Source organism: Manis javanica, chromosome 3, assembly GCF_040802235.1.
Source record: "Manis javanica isolate MJ-LG chromosome 3, MJ_LKY, whole genome shotgun sequence".
NCBI classification, from domain to species: Eukaryota; Metazoa; Chordata; class Mammalia; order Pholidota; family Manidae; genus Manis; species Manis javanica.
In genome coordinates, this window is record NC_133158.1 from 194,810,374 (window position 1) to 194,831,206 (window position 20,833).

A 20,833-nucleotide genomic window follows, 5' to 3' on the forward strand; every position below is an offset into this window, starting at 1 on the left:
AATTTCATTTATATGGACAGAGAAAAGATTAAAAATCAGAGGTATTGTTTTGGTTCCAACATAAATACGTAAAAAACATTTTTTCCAAATGAATTAATGATATCTGGATCTTTTAAAAAGTTACATGATATTCAGACAAAGGTCTTAGAAAATAGTTCTAGATTTCAAACTATTTTAAAAAATATTGTAATCATTAAGCTATGTGTTTTGGAGGGTATCTGTTCTTACTTGTTTAGTTTCTAAAACATAAGCCAGGTACTGTTAAGAATGAACTTGCCCCTGCCTGAAAGCCGAACACAGAGAAGTAAAGGCCGCCAAGAAGATTAACTCCGCCTTCCCTTACATTTCCTAGCAATCTTTACAGCCCTCATTACCATCTTAAAGAAGTTGCTTGATTTTGTTCGTAGTTTTAACTTTGTTCTGAAAACTTGGGGTAATTTACAATGAAAACTTAGCTGACAATTCTTCTAAAGCAGATGTATTTCGATTGATTTGTCATTTGTAAGATACCAGCCCTGCTGTGTAGTAGAGTACGGAAAGCCAGTTTTTCTGGTCCATAATGGGCTGGTTGATACAGCCAACTATCTGTTCCTTTGACTGTGAGAGAAGCTAGAACAGCTTTCAAGCTGTCTGTTTGCTTCAGTTTCATCTGTCTGCCAACAGGATGCTTACTGACTCATTTGCCAAATGGCTAGGCTGATATTTATTCGTGGCAGGGAATTACCTCCATTTCTGACAGGTTTGTGGACTTGGCATATGTAGCTTTTATCTGAGGTGCAGGGCCAAGTCTCCTAAGAAGTTTTACCTGTGTCGAGACCAAGGGATGGCTATTCTTTTGTCTAAACAGATGGACTGTTCCCTAAAAAGACTGTATACTCACTGGCAGAGAGAAACATTGGGATAATTTGGCATCATTTTTATTTTGTTTTCTTGGCTTTGGTGAATGATACGAAAGCCCCTTCAGAGCTTCAGGCTCCTAGCTTCTTAGATGCTCCTGATGTTTGCTCTCCGGCTTACAAGTCACATTTGATCCATAAAACCTATTTATATGACACAAGTCCAATTTTACTTTTTTGCATTTGACAATTTCAAGGTGTTTTAAGATGAATACATGCACACATTTTCACAAGGCAAGGGGATAACTCACAGGTTTGCCAATACTCCTGAGGTATTGTACTTAAGAAACCTGTTGTTCTTAAAACACGTTCGACTACTGTTGCCCGCATTCACAGAGTGCTGAGCACTGTGGCATATATCCAACTCTGATTTTAAGGTACGGAATTATCATTTTATTTGCTCTCCCAGGCAGCTGTTTTCCTTTTATTTTTTTCTTGGCACCAGAATAGGCCTGTCTGCTAAAAATTATGAAAAAAATGTGGCCCTGGATTCCACTGTATTCTGCCAGATCATTGACATTCTAAGCAGGTTAGTGCAAATCTGTCTTTACATCGGGCCAGCTCCTGTGTATTTCCAGAATAAAAGATTATAATAATAAAAGCAGTCAATGTGTTTTGCCTAAACCTTAGGAGATTAATTCCAACAGGTTGTGAAGCCTACTAGGAAACCTGGTGAGGGGTCTTAGTGGTATTTTCATCTGTGAATCTTTGTATTCTGGATAATTTCTGATAAGAGAAAGCTGCTGAGCGAAGATGAGATCCCCCTGAGCAGCAGCGTGCCACCCACCACACACACACATTTTAGGAGGGTCCACAAAGGGAAAGGGAGGGTGGGGCCCACACTGTTTATCTGGAATGATTTGAAAAGCAGACAATTTCCCTCTACCCCTCCCCTTCTACCCACCCCAGTTCCTCTGCTGTTGCCGCCCTAGGAACACCACCATCCTCTCCCACTGCTGTCTTTGAAATGCCTCCTGCTCCTGAGACAGGGTCAGTGTGCTTGACATCACTGATTCCTTTCCTCCTCACAGGCCAGCCGCAAGCAGAGCAAGGGAGAAGTGGGCCCCGGGGACGTTCTTGAGTTAAATGATCATCCTGACCACTTACTTACACATTGCCAGTTCCTCCTGCTGCAGCACTGTTTTAGGGGCAAATAAGGGAAAAACCCTTCTCTAGTGGGCTCATAATCTGGTCAGGAGAGAAATAAACAAATGACAGAGCAGAGTAAGTTCCTACAGTGATAAATGCTGTGGTGGAATGAAGTACCTGTCTGGTTTTCAAACCCCAAAGTTAGGCCTTTAGTTCTGCCCCACTGGCTGCCTGGCTAGGGCACCCTGGTTCCCCCTGCCCCCTGCCCCCCTAGGGCACCTGCCCCCACGGTCCCCTGTTCTGGATTGCTCTTTCCACAGATTTCCACAGTGCACTCTTAGAGAAGGCTTCCTTACCACCACATTTATGTCACACACACACACACACACACACACACACACACACACACACACACACACACACACCTTGAACCATTGGCAAATAAGTTGCAAGCATTCTGATGCTCCACCCTGAAATACTTCAGCATTTATTTCTTAAGAACAAAACAATTTTCCTATGTGCCACAATACTGGAAATAGGGTTCTTGGAATCTGAACTCCCCTGGAGCCATGCAGTGCAACCAGCCCCTGGATACAGAGCTGAGGCTTTCATAACATAGCCTCTGGGGCTCTGTGAGTCAGATGAGGAGGCATTTGCTGTGGGGGATATAATGCACCAGCATCCACGATATTCCACTAAACACCCAGTGAGCTCTGCAGTTGGAAGTGCGCTGTTCGTAGAGATGTCCTTCCTTCGGCCTGTGTAAGGGGTGGAGATAAGAAGAATACCCATTTCCCCATTTTATTCCTGAGAAACATTACAAGCAGGACCAGCCTCATGGGCCCTGCAGGCACACAGTCCTGTGCTTGGAAGGGCCCAGTGCTTGATCAATGCAATGCTGCTGCTGTCTGAAATTCTTCATAATTTTGAACAAGGGACCCCACATTTTCAAACCCAGGCTTCATACTTACTATACAGTGGGTTCTGATCAGAGGGCACAGGAATTTTAATAGTTAAGAAACTTACTGTATACCATCAGCAGCTGCTTATAAAGAACCTCAAAACCATTTAAAAACTAATAGAAACAGGAGATTGAGATATACACAGTCTCCTTTGAATCTTAATGTCATGGGGACTCAGTTGTCAGAGCAAACCATGTCAGAATGGTACCATTTCACAGCCGGCCCCCAGGCATTCTTCAGGCTGCTTCCGGGGAGGCGGTGCCTCACAGCCCTCACCCACCTCGAGGCCGCTCCAGTCTGAGCTTAAACGTGGCTCCCCCAAGACCAGCTTCTGTATCCACGGCCACACTAACAGGGCCAGATGACTTCTGTTTCACTATACATGTTTCACTTACAATTGATGTGTGTTTTAAAACTATTAGTGATTCTAGATCCAACTACCAGTTTAAGGGAACTACAGAGGGCAGAGAATACCGAACCACACCCCGGGAATGCCGTCAGCGAAATCCAGCCTGGACGATTCTCAGGACATACAGTTGGTTCCTGCATCAAGTAAATTACAGGATCTGAAAGAGAGAAAGAGATAAAGGGGGAATTTGTAGGTTATGGCAGGCTTCAAGAACACACCAACCAATCACCCTAAGGATGCAGGTGGACCACCCAGGGACTGTGGGTTTGGGAAGATGCCACCCTGACGGTGGCCGGCAACAGAAACAACTCTTCTGCATGTAGTGCTGTATGATCCAAGGAACATCAGTTCTCCTCCTTTTCGTGCTTGTCCTTCCCAGGTGCAGCCTGTGAAGCTGATGGCACTGGCAGACCTGTGCCTCTGCCTTCCCTCCCCAGGAGGCCATCTGCAGGGGCATCTAGTGACCTGTTGATGGAGCTCCAGCTAGCCAGGGACTTAGGTTTGCTACTGATTATAAACTCTATTTTCTGTGCAATTAGTCAGACTACAGTTTTCACTGTGTTTGGCTGGCAAAATGAGTTAAACAGAAAGTAAGGTTTTAAAAAAAATGTGTGTGGGTCTTATTCAGATCCTGATTTTTAAAAAAAAGGTAAAATGTACGATCATGAAACAATTTGAAATTTGAACATTGTTTGCTTTTTAGGATGTACTATTATTATTTTTAGCCATGGTCATTGTATTATGGGTATTTTTTAATGATCCTTGTCTTTTTGAGACATGTGCAGGAATATTTAGGGATGAAATGATAGGATGTTTTGGGGGTCAGAATTGTCCACAGCTTACTGGTTCCTGGGGCTGGGTGACTGGTACATGAAGTCTAGTTATACTTTTTGTTTACTTTTGTATATAGTCAAATTCTTCATAATAAGAACTTGAAGAGACTACTGCTTGAGTTAGTATTGGATTATAACCAAAAGTATAAAATAAATGTTCATGAATCAATAGTGTCATAAATAAGTGATTGAATAAATAAGTGGAGAAGCAGAAATCAAAGCGGAATAACTCCAAATAATGAATGTAAATCCCTGCCCTCCAGGAGGTGGAGCAGAACTCCCTACTTGGTTTAGTGACTTTCTTCCTTGGATTATGATGGAAAGGGGAGAGGAAAAGAGTGGCTTCACAACGGACAAATCTGAGAAACACCGCCGCAGCCAGGTGGTCAAGGTCAGCCATACAGGAGTCAGACACATCAACAGCATGTGCTCTGGATAGGATGTGATGACAATGGCTCTTTGCCTCTGTGGTCTTCCTCCTGGAACACATTAACCTAATCCAATCTTGACAGATATATCAGACACATCCAAATGGAGGGCCATCCCACAGCATACCCAACCCCTACTCTTCAAAAGTGTCATGTTCATCAAAAACAAGTGAAGTCTGAGAAACTGTCACAGCCAAGAAAAGCTGAAGGAGACGCGACAGCTACAGTCATGTGGGGTCTTGGGTGCGATCCTAGAACAGAGCACGGACATCAGGTACAAATTAAGAAAATGTGAATAATTATGGACTTTAGTTAATAATAATGTATCAGTCTTGGCTCTCTAATACTAAATAATGTGCCATACTATACCATAGGATGTCAATCACAGAGGAAACTAGGCATATGGGAACTCTGTGCTGTTTTTACAATAGTTCTGTAAATCTAAACCTGTCCTAAAATAGAAAGCATATTTAAAAAAACAAAACTGTTGGTGATTGGCTCTAGATAGTATGATGCCCTGAGGTTCTTAGAAGTTCTTATTTCTTCTTTGAATGTTCTTTTGCCCCCAGAAATCCCATAGTCATTAGCTAAAGACTGTTTTAAATGTATTTATGAGAGAAGAAATTGAAAGTGACTGGAAGTTGATATTTCATAGGCATTCCTCTGCTTCTAAGTTTGAAGCCCCTATGTTTCAGGAGAAGGAACAGGTTGCTATTAACTTCAAACTTATTGCTAGTTTCCATCTCAGGGTTGCAGATATATTGGGAGACCTGCATCTCCTGGAGCTGGAGTGAGGGAGGATAGGGAAAAAACTGTGGTTCACACAATAATGTTGTTTTCTAACAACTCAGGCAGATTGGGCCTAGTGCCCCCTCCCCTGCCTCTGCAGAAGCTCCTTTCATTTATACCTTTGTCATTGTAGAGAGAAAACATTTTTCTGGGAAAACTTTTTTGAAAGACTTTGATATTAATTGTAATATAGGAAAGGTGGTGAGGTTAGGGGATGAAGTTAAATTACACAGAGAAAACATATTTCTTTACTTCTCAAAATGGTGAGGGAGATATATTATAAGAATAGCGAATCCAAAGGCTCTTCCTTCACAAATGGTTCCCTTTGCTTGACTGTCAGCCTCTTGCTAAGGCATTTGGGCTGTATCTTATACTTTCACTACCTGGTAAACTCTTTGTCTAGAAGGATACTCTATGCCAGCACTGTGTGACTCTTGAGCACGTAAATGATCATGTTGTTACTTCTGGGGGCCGAGAAAATGCAGCTCAATACCCCGAGTCTTCCTGTCACTCAGGAAGAAGGCCCTGGGGGGCTTGGAAAATAGCCTTACTGTTAGGGGCACAGCCAGGAAGAGGCTAGTCCCTTAGGTGGGTGAAGCTGTTCCTGCAGGGACATAGTCGAATGAACATTTGCAAAGGCAATTTCTTTTTTTAAAGAAAGGAAATGTTAGAGTCCTTGGACCAATTTTCCAGTGTCTTTGGAAGCTCTAGGTGTTTGTTTTTCCTAAACATATTCTTTGGAGAAGTCTGGAGAGGACAGAAAAGTGGTCCAAGTGCATACAGATGATAAACCCACAGCTCTCATCCACAGCAGCAGAGAAATCATCTTGAGTCAAGCAGGCAACCTCTGAGGAAGAAGAGACCTAGAGATAATGTGGGGAATAAAAGTCCTTGAGGCAAAATGATGGGCAGCTCCCAGGAGACCCACAAAATGGTATTGAGTCCTGTCTTCCCCCCAAGAGGAACATTTTAAAAATGGCAGCAGATTTTTTAAAAGAGAAGATGGCGGCGTGAGTAGAGCAGTGGAAATCTCCTCCCAAAAACACATAGAGCTATGAAAATATAACAAAGAAAAATCTTCCTAAAATAGAGACCACAGGACACAGGACAACATCCAGACCACATCCACACCTGCAAGGAACCAGCGCCTTGCGAAGGGGGTAAGATACAAGCCCCGGCCCGGCGGGACCCGAGCGCCCCTCCCCCCGGCTGCCGGCGGGTGGAGAGAAACCGGAGCGGTTTTTTTTTTTTTTTCTTGGCGAGCGCTTTTTGGAAGCCTTAGAGGGACGGGCCCCCGTTGCTGGGGAGGCAGGGTGGCGGGACCGGTGAGGAGGTGCCTGGGAACGGCGCCGGAGGACAAAGAATATCCTGCGTTTCTCCCTGCGAGACCTGGGGGCGGGTGCCTGAGACCGGTGCCTGAGGACGGAGGAGGTCGCGCGTTTTTCCCCTTTTTTTTTTTTTTTTCTCTTTTTGGCGAGCGCTTTTTGGAAGCCTTGAAGGGACGGGGACCCCAGTGCTAGGGAGGCACGGTGGCGGGACTGGTGAGCGGGTGGCTGGGACCAGCGCCTGAGGACAAAGAATATCCCCCGTTTTTCCCTGCGGGACCGGTGGGCGGGTGCCTGAGACCGGCACTTGAGAACAGAGGAAATCGCGCGTTTTTCCCCTTTTTTTTTTTCTCTTTTCTGTGAGTGCTTTTTGGAAGCCTAAAAGGGACAGGGACCCCGGTGCTAGGGAGGCAGGGCGGCGGGACTGGTGAGCGGGTGCCTGGGACCGGCACCTGAGGACAAAGAATATCCCGCATTTTTCCCTGTGGGACCGGTGGGTGGGTGCCTGAGACCAGCACCTGAGGACGGAAGAAATCGCGCGTTTTTCCCCTTTTTTTTCTCTCTTGTTGCCGAGTGCTTTTTGGAAGCCTTGAAGGGACAGGGACCCCGGTGCTAGGGAGGCAGGGCGGCGGGACTGGTGAGCGGGTGCGTGGGACCAGTGCCTGAGGACAAAGAATATTGAGCGTTCCTTCCCTGAGGGACCGGTGGGTGGGTGCTTTTTGGAAGCCTTGAAAGGACAGGGACCCTGGTGCTAGGGAGACAGGGCAGCAGGACCAGTGAGCGGGTGCCTGGGACCGGCACCTGAGGACAAAAAAAAAAAAAAAAAAAAATCGCTTGTTTTTCCCCTTTTTTTCCTTTTTTTTTCTCTTTCTTTCTGTTCCCTCTCTCATTGTTGCTGCTGTTGTTTTGGTTTGGAGAGTGCTTTTTGGAAATCTTAAAGGGGCAGGACAGGTCACTTAGACCAGAAGCAGGGAATCTGGGGATCTCTGGGCACTCTAACCCCCTGGGCAGCAGGGAGCACAGAGGCCCCTTACGAAGATAAATAGTCTCCTGGCTGCTCCCCCTCCAACGGGGCTCCACCATTTTGGAGGAACAGCCCCAGCCAGGCCAAGCCCACAGCAACAGCGGAGATAAACCCCAAAGCAACTGGGCAGGAAGCAGAAGCCCTGTCTGCGCGCAGCTGCCCAGCACAAGCCACTAGAGGTCGCTATTCTCCCAGGAAAAGGCTACAAACCAACAAGAAGGGAAGCTCTTCCAGCGGTCACTTGTACCAGCTCTGCAAACTATCTCTATCACCATGAAAAGGCAAAACTACAGGCAGACAAAGATCACAGAGACAACACCTGAGAAGGAGACAGACCTAACTAGTCTTCCTGAAAAAGAATTCAAAATAAAAATCATGAACATGCTGACAGAGATGCAGAGAAAAATGCAAGAGCAATGGGATGAGATGCAGAGAAAAATGCAAGAGCAGTGGGATGAGATGCAGAGAAAAATGCAAGAGCAGTGGGATGAAGTCCGGAAGGAGATCACAGATGTCAGGAAAGAGATCACAGAAGTGAAACAATCCCTGGAAGGATTTATAAGCAGAATGGATAAGATGCAAGAGGCCATTGAAGGAATAGAAGCCAGAGAACAGGAACGTATAGAAGCTGACATAGAGAGAGATAAAAGGATCTCCAGGAATGAAACAACACTAAGAGAAATATGTGACCAATACAAAAGGAAAAACATTCGTATTATAGGGATACCAGAAGAGGAAGAAAGAGGAAAAGGGATAGAAAGTGTCTTTGAAGAAATAATTGCTGAAAACTTCCCCAAACTGGGGGAGGAAATAATCGAACAGACCATGGAATTATACAGAACCCCCAACAGAAAGGATCCAAGGAGGACAACACCAAGACACATAATAATTAAAATGGCAAAGATCAAGGACAAGGAAAGAGTTTTAAAGGCAGCTAGAGAGAAAAAGGTCACCTATAAAGGAAAACCAATCAGGCTAACATCAGACTTCTCAACAGAAACCCTACAGGCCAGAAGAGAATGGCATGATATACTTAATGCAATGAAACAGAAGGGCCTTGAACCAAGGATACTGTATCCAGCACGACTATCATTTAAATATGATGGTGGGATCAAACAATTCCCAGACAAGCAAAAGCTGAGGGAATTTGCTTCCCACAAACCACCTCTACAGGGCATCCTACAGGGACTGCTCTAGATGGGAACACCCCTAAAAAGAGCACAGAACAAAACACACAACATATGAAGAATGGAGGAGGAGGAATAAGAAGGGAGAGAAGAAAAGACTCTCCAGACAGTGTATATAACAGCTCAATAAGCGAGCTAAGTTAGGCAGTAAGATACTAAAGAAGCTAACCTTGAACCTTTGGTAACCACGAATCTAAAGCCTGCAATGGCAATAAGTACATATCTTTCAATAGTCACCCTAAATGTAAATGGACTTAATGCACCAATCAAAAGACATAGAGTAATAGAATGGATAAAAAAGCAAGACCCATCTATATGCTGCTTACAAGAAACTCACCTTAAACCCAAAGATAAGCATAGACTAAAAGTCAAGGGATGGAAAAACATATTTCAGGCAAACAACAGTGAGAAGAAAGCAGGGGTTGCAGTACTAATATCAGACAAAATAGACTTCAAAACAAAGAAAGTTACAAGAGATAAAGAAGGCCACTACATAATGATAAAAGGCTTAGTCCAACAAGAGGATATAACCATTCTAAATATATATGCACCCAATACAGGAGCACCAGCATATGTGAAGCAAATACTAACAGAACTAAAGAGGGAAATAGACTGCAATGCATTCATTGTAGGAGACTTCAACACACCACTCACCCCAAAGGATAGATCCACCGGGCAGAAAATAAGTAAAGACACACAGGCACTGAACAACACACTAGAACAGATGGACCTAATAGACATCTATAGAACTTTACATCCAAAAGCAACAGGATATACATTCTTCTCAAGTGCACATGGAACATTCTCCAGAATAGACCACATACTAGCTCACAAAAAGAGCCTCAGTAAATTCCACAATATTGAAATTCTACCAACCAATTTTTCAGACCACAAAGGTATGAAAGTAGAAATAAATTCTACAAAGAAAACAAAAAGGCTCACAAACACATGGAGGCTTAACAACATGCTACTAAATAATCAATGGATCAATGAACAAATCAAAATAGAGATCAAGGAATATATAGAAACAAATGACAACAACAACACTAAGCCCCAACTTCTGTGGGATGCAGCGAAAGCAGTCTTAAGAGGAAAGTATATAGCAATCCAGGCACACTTGAAGAAGGAAGAACAATCCCAAATGAATAGTCTAACATCACAATTATTAAAACTGGAAAAAGAAGAACAAATGAGGCCTAAAGTCAGCAGAAGGAGGGACATAATAAAGATCAGAGAAGAAATAAACAAAATTGAGAAGAATAAAACAATAGCAAAAATCAACGAAACCAAGAGCTGGTTCTTTGAGAAAATAAACAAAATAGATAAGCCTCTAGCCCAACTTATTAAGAAAAAAAGAGAGTCAACACAAATCAACATAATCAGAAATGAGAATGGAAAAATCACGACAGACTCCACAGAAATACAAAGAATTATTAAAGACTACTATGAAAACCTATATGCCAACAAGCTGGAAAACCTAGAAGAAATGGACAACTTCCTAGAAAAATACAACCTTCCAAGACTGACCAAGGAAGAAACACAAAAGTTAAACAAACCAATTACAAGCAAAGAAATTGAAACAGTAATCAAAAAACTACCCAAGAACAAAACCCCGGGGCCGGACGGATTTACCTCGGAATTTTATCAGACACACAGAGAAGACATAATACCCATTCTCCTTAAAGTGTTCCACAAAATAGAAGAAGAGGGAATACTCCCAAACTCATTCTATGAAGCCAACATCACCCTAATACCAAAACCAGGAAAAGACCCCACCAAAAAAGAAAATTACAGACCAATATCCCTGATGAATGTAGATGCAAAAATACTCAATAAAATATTAGCAAACAGAATTCAACAGTATATCAAAAGGATCATACACCATGACCAAGTGGGGTTCATCCCAGGGATGCAAGGATGGTACAACATTCGAAAATCCATCAACATCATCCACCACATCAACAAAAAGAAAGACAAAAACCACATGATCATCTCCATAGATGCTGAAAAAGCATTTGACAAAATTCAACATCCATTCATGATAAAAACTCTCAGCAAAATGGGAATAGAGGGCAAGTACCTCAACATAATAAAGGCCATATATGATAAACCCACAGCCAGCATTATACTGAACAGCGAGAAGCTGAAAGCATTTCCACTGAGATCGGGAACCAGACAGGGATGCCCACTCTCCCCACTGTTATTTAACATAGTACTGGAGGTCCTAGCCACGGCAATCAGACAAAACAAAGAAATACAAGGAATCCAGATTGGTAAAGAAGAAGTTAAACTGTCACTATTTGCAGATGATATGATACTGTACATAAAAAACCCTAAAGACTCCACTCCAAAACTACTAGAACTGATATCGGAATACAGCAAAGTTGCAGGATACAAAATCAACACACAGAAATCTGTAGCTTTCCTATACACTAACAACGAATCAATAGAAAGAGAAATCAGGAAAACAATTCCATTCACCATTGCATCAAAAAGAATAAAATACCTAGGAATAAACCTAACCAAGGAAGTGAAAGACTTATACTCTGAAAACTACAAGTCACTCTTAAGAGAAATTAAAGGGGACACTAATAAATGGAAACTCATCCCATGCTCATGGCTAGGAAGAATTAATATCGTCAAAATGGCCATCCTGCCGAAAGCAATATACAAATTTGATGCAATCCCTCTCAAATTACCAGCAACATTCTTCAATGAATTGGAACAAATAATTCAAAAATTCATATGGAAACACCAAAGACCCCGAATAGCCAAAGCAATCCTGAAAAAGAAGAATAAAGTAGGGGGGATCTCACTCCCCAACTTCAAGCTCTACTACAAAGCCATAGTAATCAAGACAATTTGGTACTGGCACAAGAACAGAGCCACAGACCAGTGGAACAGATTAGAGACCCCAGAAATTAACCCAAACATATATGGTCAATTAATATTTGATAAAGGAGCCATGGACATACAATGGCAAAATGACAGTCTCTTCAACAGATGGTGCTGGCAAAACTGGACAGCTACATGTAGGAGAATGAAACTGGACCATTGTCTAACCCCATATACAAAGGTAAACTCAAAATGGATCAAAGACCTGAATGTAAGTCACGAAACCATTAAACTCTTGGAAAAAAACATAGGCAAAAACCTCTTAGACATAAACATGAGTGATCTCTTCTTGAACATATCTCCCCGGGCAAGGAAAACAACAGCAAAAATGAGCAAGTGGGACTACATTAAGCTGAAAAGCTTCTGTACAGCGAAAGACACCATCAATAGAACAAAAAGGAACCCTACAGTATGGGAGAATATATTTGAAAATGACAGATCTGATAAAGGCTTGACGTCCAGAATATATAAAGAGCTCACACGCCTCAACAAACAAAAAACAAACAACCCAATTAAAAAATGGGCAGAGGAACTGAACAGACAGTTCTCCAAAAAAGAAATACAGATGGCCAAGAGACACATGAAAAGATGCTCCACATCGCTAATTATCAGAGAAATGCAAATTAAAACTACAATGAGGTATCACCTCACACCAGTAAGGATAGCTGCCATCCAAAAGACAAACAACAACAAATGTTGGCGAGGCTGTGGAGAAAGGGGAACCCTCCTACACTGCTGGTGGGAATGTAAATTAGTTCAACCATTGTGGAAAGCAGTATGGAGGTGCATCAAAATGCTCAAAACAGACCTACCATTTGACCCAGGAATTCCACTCCTAGGAATTTACCCTAAGAACGCAGCAATCAAGTTTGAGAAAGACAGATGCACTCCTATGTTTATCGCAGCACTATTTACAATAGCCAAGAATTGGAAGCAACCTAAATGTCCATCTGTAGATGAATGGATAAAGAAGATGTGGTACATATACACAATGGAATACTACTCAGCCATAAGAAGTGGAAAAATCCAACCATTTGCAGCAACATGGATGGAGCTGGAGAGTATTATGCTCAGTGAAATAAGCCAAGCGGAGAAAGAGAAATACCAAATGATTTCACTCATCTGAGGAGTATAGGAACAAAGGAAAAACTGAAGGAAGAAAACAGCAGCAGAATTACAGAACCCAAAAATGGACTAACAGGTACCAAAGGGAAAGGAACTGGGGAGGATGGATGGGCAGGGAGGGATAAGGGGGGGGAAGAAGAAGGGGGGTATTAAGATTAGCATGCATGGGGGGGAGGGAGAAAGGGGAGGGTGGGCTGCACAACACAGAGAGGACAAGTAGTGACTCTACCACATTTTGCTAAGCTGATGGACAGTAACCGTAATGTGGTTGTTAGGGGGGACCTGATATAGGGGAGAGCATAGTAAACATAGTATTCTTCAGGTAAGTGTAGATTAAAAATTTAAAAAAAAAAAAGAAAGAAAGAAAGAAAAGGGGGATTACTCCTTAACAGGATAAAACTATTGGTAAATCAAAGATCAACGCATTCTTTAAATATCCTTAATGTTGATCACTTAAAGGGTGTCAGATGATCAGCTATGGAGGTACTCTTTTCTGATAATATTCCTTTCTCTTAATTAAAAAAAAAAAAAAAAAAAAAGCAGTTACTGTGTGCTGACCTCCAATGAGTTCTGCACAGTGGTATAGAGGGCATGTCAAAGTGTGGGCAAAGGGTCTGTTTGTTTCTAGGCAGAAGATCAAGGCCTAGCTTGGATACCCAGAAAATGAACTAAGATACGATATGAGGAGGAGCTTCCGGCATCAGCACTCTCTGGAGGACTCGTGCCGGGGGATGATCATCAAAAAGCCTCCACAGGGATCCGGACGATGCTGCGGTTGTGGCTGCATCCAGCCCACCGTCTCCTGGACTTGCCATAAGAAGGAGGAGGGAGATGTCTAGGCTGGCATGTGCATACAGTGAGACAACGAATTTGACTGGATCTGTACTGTTGGAACTCAACCAGGAGTTGGGAGGGGTGCAAGTTGTAGCACCCCAAAATCTCATGACTATAGACTATCTATGGTTAAAAGAACATATGGGATGTGAACAGATCCCAGAAATGGGCTGCTTTAATTTGTCTGATGGTTCAAGTACAGTTCGAAAATATCCATCATATCATAGATAAATTTTCACAAATGCCTAGGGTGCCTAAATGGTTTTCTTGGCTTCACTGGAGATGGCTGGTAATTATAGATTTGCTTTGTTTATGTCACCGTATTCCTATTATGTTAATATGTGTGTGCAAATTAGTTAGTAGTTTAAAACCTGTACATACTTAAGGTACTATACAAGAAGATATGTCAAAGAAATAATCAATCCTCCCAAGTTTCCTTCATATGCTACATCTATAGCTTTTCTTCTTCCTTCCTAATTACAAACCTTAAATAGAATTCGTGCCTCATATCGAATTTACCGAGTATCATAATTCCTCCAGGTGGTAAAGATACCTCGAGACAAGTGCTGGGCATAGAAGCCACAGGGCATAAATCTGCAAAGAAGTAAAAAGCTAACCTTTGCAAACAATATGGCTTCTCTCTCACTTACCAACTTTACATTTCCCTGTATGGCCCGGGAAGATGACTGGTTAGCCAGAGACGGGTAAGATTCCTCAAGGGAGGAACAACCTAAGACAGGCACAGTCGCAGGGGGGCCATCAGGTGAGAATTTGGGGATCAACAGAGGTGAGGCTCAGAACCTCACCCCCCCTGCTTTGAGAGAAATCTTCTGCATCCGTGGATGTCTTGCTGCCCTTGTCTAGCCTGGATTAATACTTAGTCCATAGGCACACACCTGATCATCTGATCATCTACATTTGCCTTCTTACAGCACTAAACTATGTTTTCTACCTTTATCTTGCATCTACCTACCACTTCAGCATTTTATTAAAAATAAAAATAATAATAATAATAGGAGAAATGTGGGATCAACATATAAATCAAGTACAAAAATCAAATGAATATTCATATTTGACCTGATGGTTTATAGGTCATATTGCATGATCAAAACCGAAAGTTTCTGTGATGAATGCCCTTGTACTGTTCACCATGTAAGAATTTATTCACTCTGTAAGAATTCGTTCACCATGTAAGAACTTGTTCGTTATGCTTCAGAAGATTGGAGACTGACGAGAATTAGGCTTGAGATGGATTAATGATTGTACATTGAGCATTGACCCCCCTATACTGAATTTTATTGTTGTTAACAACCATTTGATCAATAAATATGAGAGATGCCCTCTCAAAAAAAAAAAAAAAAAAAAAAAAAAAAAAAAAATGGCAGCAAAGTAGATATTGAGTTGGGCAATCAATCAAGCCCTGGGATAAGTTGTTCTGATTTTCTGCAGTTTTTCTCACTGCATCTAAAGTCATTAAATGACCTTGGAAAGAACTGCAAAAAACATAAGTGAACATTCATCATCTCTTGAGATAGGGAAATCCTTTCTGAATACAGGAAGAGGAAACACAAGGGAAAAGATCAATGCATTTGACAAGGTAAAAACTAAAAATATGTATATATATATATTTAGAACCACTGTAAACAACATTAAAAGGCAAGTGACAACCTTGAAGAATGTTTCCAACACCCACAGCAGGCATAAGATTTAAATTCTTAATATGTAAGGATCTCTTATAAATAAAAGACAGTGCCCTACTAGAAAAAAATATACAAACATCCAAGTTGGCAATCTAGAAAAGAAAAATGTAAATAGCTAATAATTTTATGAAAAAAAATTTCTATGAAACTAATAAACGAGGAAATGCACATTCAAACAATCTGGAGAGAACACTTTCACCAAGCAATTGAGAAGAAAAAAATAACCAGCATTGGGAAGGGTTCATAAGAAAATAACACTTCCATATATGGAGAATGTAATATAATATATGTTTCTGAAATTTGGCAATACATATATGAAAGGCCTTAAAAGTAAGTTTTACCTTTGGTCTCAGAATTATTATAAAGAAATAATTAAGGATGTGTACAAAAGTATATATTCAAGGATGTGCAACTCAGTATGTTTATGACAGCAAAAAAGCCCCTGAGTTGGAATGATATCCATCAATAGGGAATAGGTTCAGTAAATTAAATTGTAGTGTGAGTCAGTAGTTACAAGCATGCACGTTGGGCTGCCTGGGTTCAAATGCAGGCTTGCCTCTTATTAGCTGTATGGCTTCTCTGTGCTTCAGTTGCCGTGCTTGTGAAATGAAGATAATTTTGTAGCATCTGCCTCATTCTGTTATTGTGAGGATTAAATGAATTACTCTATGTTAAGTGTCTGCTCTATTCTAAGTGTTAGCTGCTGTTATTATTATTATCCTGTCTGTGGATGCAACATGGTCATTAAATATGTTGTAGGAGAACATCTAAATACATGAAAAAATGGATGCAACATATGAAGCTAAAAAAACAAAAGCAGATTGCAAAAGAATATCCACAATACTGATAACGACTTTATAAGTACATAACATATATATAGGCAAAGAAAAAAGACTGGCCACAGACCCAATGTTAATAGCCTTTATTTCTGGGTGACTTTTCCTTCTTCTTAATCTTTTTCAATATTTTACACATAACAATATTTTTGCTTTTAGTCAAAAATTCAAAAAATGCAAATCTGTTTTTAAAGGAGCATTAATTAGTTGTAAGCCTGTTGCACATTCCCTTGCCTACTGTGGCTGGGTGAGGTGGAGCATCTTTCCTGTTCCTTTGTTAAAGTTTTACATTTTATTCTGCCTTGTAGTTGATATCCCCACCTTTTCCTTTCTCTGGCCCCAGGCTGGGCTCCATTCTGTTCCTGGAGGAGCAGATGAAGGGGGCAGGATTCTGGGTCTCTGAGGAATGGGGGCCTCTGCTGGCCTCTCTTTGCACAGCCATGGAAGGTTGAGAAGCCTGCTTCTCATAGAGTGGGGCCTGGTGTTAGATTTGAATTTGCAATGTTAAAATACTCGTTTTCCAGTTGCTGTGATGAATAGCAAGAATTATTACACAGGTAGCATTCATTCCCACCTCTACATTTGACAGTCCGGGCAGTCTTTAAATGACTTGGCTTCCTGTGCTTGCCTTATTGCTGAGAATTGCCAAATGACAGCTTTGCTCACACTTCCTAGGGGGAAAACAGGAAGGTGAGACAGGCCTGGGATCCTAATTGGTTAAGGGGATCCCCAGCACCGAGATGGGTGAATAAAACAGGTTTTTCCCCTTTCTCCTTGGCTGAAAGCAAGAGAGAATTTGGGTGTGTCTCGCTCTCTGAGTCACAGATAGGCTAGTTTCTGTCTTTCCTGAGGCTTTCTCCGTGTTTTTGTCTCTTATTTCTGAAGCCTGACCTATTGTGGGTGCTTCACAGATTTTATTGACAGGGAAACAGATAAACGAGGGATTGAGAGGCTGAACATATGACTGGATAGATGGAAGGCTGGTTTACTGGAGAATGGGGGGCTCAAGGCCGACCTGCTTCAACTCCCTACTCTTTCCCGGAAGTAAAGGGTGCACCCCCCGCTCCTCACCTGAGCTCTTGATCGCAGTTTCTCCTGCTCTCAGCACGGAGCCAAGGCTTCAGCAGGCTGAGCCGCACTGGAGAAAGCAGAGCTCTGGTAATTAGGTGCAAATAAGGCAGGGTGTTTGACAGCTGTGGGTTAAAAGGTGTTTTTTAGGTTGCCCTTAGGGAGATGATAAGTAGCCACATTTCTAAACTAAGTCCCAAATGCAAACAAGGCTGGGGTTCATAGAAATATGAATATTCAGCACCTAAAGGAGCTATTACTGGATGTTAGGGAATTCTGGTGCTCAGGACTGGTAAGAGTTTATTTACAGGTGAGGTTCAGAAATAATGCCCCAGGAAACTGGGCTTCAGGCCACCGGTTCACTGTCAGGGAGGGAAATGGAGCAGCAGGGAGAACCCGCTGGTCAGGGTGGGTGGCTCCGGGAAGACTCAGGGTCCAGCCAGAGAGCCACTCACGGGGCACCCCCTTTCCTGACCGAGGCTGCAACCCCAGGCGAGGGCTTAGTGACTGCTGGGTGGAGGGCAGGTCCCCAGCAGCCAGTAGCCGAGGAGACCTTCACACTCTCCCTCCCCTCGAACCTAGTTCATTAATTAACTCCACAATCTTTGAACATTCCCATTCCATGCCTTGGAAAAGCAACTTTCTCCAGGCTATCTCATTTAAAAAAAAGAAAAATCTGAACTTACTCTCACCTTGAACTACCAGTACTCATTTTCCTTTTTAGTACTTTACTAAAATGCTTAAAAAAGACATCTATGCTCAATGTTCCTCTATTTCCTTATAACTCACTCATTCCCTAATCCCTTTGAATATGACTGTCTCTGATGTTTCATAACTGAAATTGCTACCAAAGGTCACCATGACTTCTAAGTCCCCAAATCAGTCACCTGCTCAGTTCTTCTCCTTCTTGACTTTTTGGTAGCATTTGACAGTAATGATCACAGCTGTCACTTGAAATTGTTTTCTTTTTGACTTAGAGACATCTCAATATCTTGATTTCCTACCCCTGGGGCCTTTTCCCTTCCATTTCCTTCTCTGATGAATTTCTCTCTTCTGCTTGCAGGATGCAGACATTAATTACTTAGCGGGATTAGTTTATTAATTAATTAATTACAGCACCCTCATATGCTGTCCTGCTGCGTTCCCCTCCCCCCCTCCCCCACTGCTGTGGGGCAGGAGGGACCTGCTTCCTCTGTGACTCTGATTACTGCCCAGGAAAGACCCTGACTGTCTCACTTCTGCAGCCTCTGTGGGTCACACTGTGTGGGGTCCTAGGGCATCTCTTGTTTTGCTTGTTGTGGAAGGACATTGAGATGAGGATGCTAAATGTGTGTCACCAGGGGCTCTTGCTTTCAAAGTTGCAGATTTGTTTCTAACTGCCTGCTGGATATTTTCACATGCATGTCTCACTCTGACTAAAACCAGACTCATGGCTCAGAGCTGTCATTCTCCCAGAGAGACTCAAACCACAGCATGATCACTGCCTTCTCTCCATCACCCCTGACCTACGGCCACCCAATCCTGGGGTATCTTCCTTCCTTCCCCTCCCTCATCTAAGCCAACCTTTTCTATTCCCAGATTCCTTGCTAGCCAAGGCCCTTCGCCTAGACTAATACTGTGGCCTCCTAACTGTTCTCCCTTCCTCCCGATTCACCCTACTCTGGTCCACCAAAATGCATTGTGGCCAAGTCACCCTTAAAGCTCCGTTTTGATTCTGTCACTTCTGTATCCTCAATTAGACACCAAATCCAGCTCAGGTAGTAATAGAGCTGGGGTAGACCTCCTGCCTCGCATCCCATTTTCCTGCCCCATTCCTCCCAACACAAAGAGACTGTGCAGCTTCCTTTCCCTGAAGGCATCCCACCTTTGTGCCTTTTACAAGGTACATCCTCTCCCTAACTTCCTCCCAAGCAGCTCCCAGGGATCATTCAGGTATGTGCTGCCAGCCCCAGGCCGCCTTCTCCCTGGCTACCCTCGCTAGATGCGCTGCTCTTCTCTGATCTCCTACAACACTTGGCTTGGGCCTCCCAACGGGAGTGAGTATAGACCTATCCGTTTCTGTCCTGTCCTCCCTCGAGGCGAGGGGCTGAATCAATAGTTCCTTAGGACATGATATGAGATAAACATTCATTTGTGTGATTGAGTGAGTCACTTTATCAAGACCTTGTGCCCAGAGATCTGTGATCTCCACAGTTCCTATTACCAGCTCATTTCCACTCTAGATAAGCCTGTGATAGTTAGTTCCTGTGGAAAAAAGATTCCATTAGAGTTAGGCTCTGAATGAAGTGTACGTAGCCTCAAGAAATAACTGAATTAACGCAGGCATTTCTCAAACATGGAAGTTGTTGAGGGCCAACAAATGGCAGGTAGGGCTATTTAATGGGAACAGTGGCCCAGGTGAAGCCTTTTTGCAAAGTGTTCCTAGAGACAGAGGTTTTATACTCACAGCACGTCTCAGATTGACCATTCAGTCCTTGGGCACCTGGCTGGATCAGCCTTGGGCACACACTTAGGAACTCCTCCTTCCTTTCCTACCAATACTCTTGTTTCTTTTCTCTTTTTTTACAGCCTCTCATCCTATCCCGTAACCTATTTCTACAGTCTTAGTTCCTGAACTTAAGAATTTCTCAGGAGCCAAGGGGCAGAAAACAAGAGGAACATTCAGTATTTTGCCAGCAGGAGGTGCTGTTCTTGACCCTCTAAAATCTGACACCACCCAGCACTAATGCCAGTCCCAGCTTCCAGGGAGCACTGCAGGCATTCCTAGGGTATTCAATTCATAATAGCGGCAGTATCTCCAGGGGACAGGGTGACTGGAATGAGCCTGTTATTTAGTGGAGTTTTATAAGTAGTGGTTAAACACTTGTTAAAAAGCAATTACTAAATGATTGAACTTCTCTGACCCCTTCCAAGAGTGTGGTCTGAAGAGTAGCAGCATCAAATCATCTAGAATCTTGCTAGAATTCCACAATCTGAAGCCCCATCTGAGCCTATTAAATCAGAATCTGCATTTAAATCCTACAAAGATTGGTGCCTACATCAAAGCTTAAGAAACACTACCATAGACATTCTACATCGGTCTCTTAAAAACGTGTTCCAAGAGCTGGATTTACAAAAGGTATCAACCGCAGAAACTTGTCTTTTGAAAGAACAAACAGCGGGAGAGATCACCGAGGAAGGTGTCACTATAAAACGGTCCCGTTCCTCCCAGTACCGATGCTCACATCCCTTCCTGGCTCAAATCAAGGGACCCTTGTGATTTGAGAGGCCACTGGAATGAGGTGGTAGGGAGAAAGGGGAACGTGGAGGGGTATATGGAGATGCCAGTTCTCCCCACAACTATTGCCATACCCGGCAGACTGACTCCTGCAGCTCCCAGCGCAGCGGTGCAGGAGTGACTAGAGCAGGAAGTCTTGGCAGCGAGGAGCTCTGG

At 42.8% G+C, this 20,833-nt stretch overlaps 1 long non-coding RNA gene across 1 annotated transcript; it reads right to left on the reverse strand.

Annotated features, from left to right (window-relative positions):
* Window positions 1-2,453: 2,453 nt before the first annotated feature.
* Window positions 2,454-17,541, reverse strand: LOC108405568 (uncharacterized). Its single transcript, XR_001855219.3, has 3 exons — window positions 17,404-17,541; window positions 3,432-3,513; window positions 2,454-2,743 (listed from the first exon to the last, which is right to left on the reverse strand). It is a non-coding gene; the product is annotated as an uncharacterized lncRNA (long non-coding RNA).
* Window positions 17,542-20,833: the final 3,292 nt, after the last annotated feature.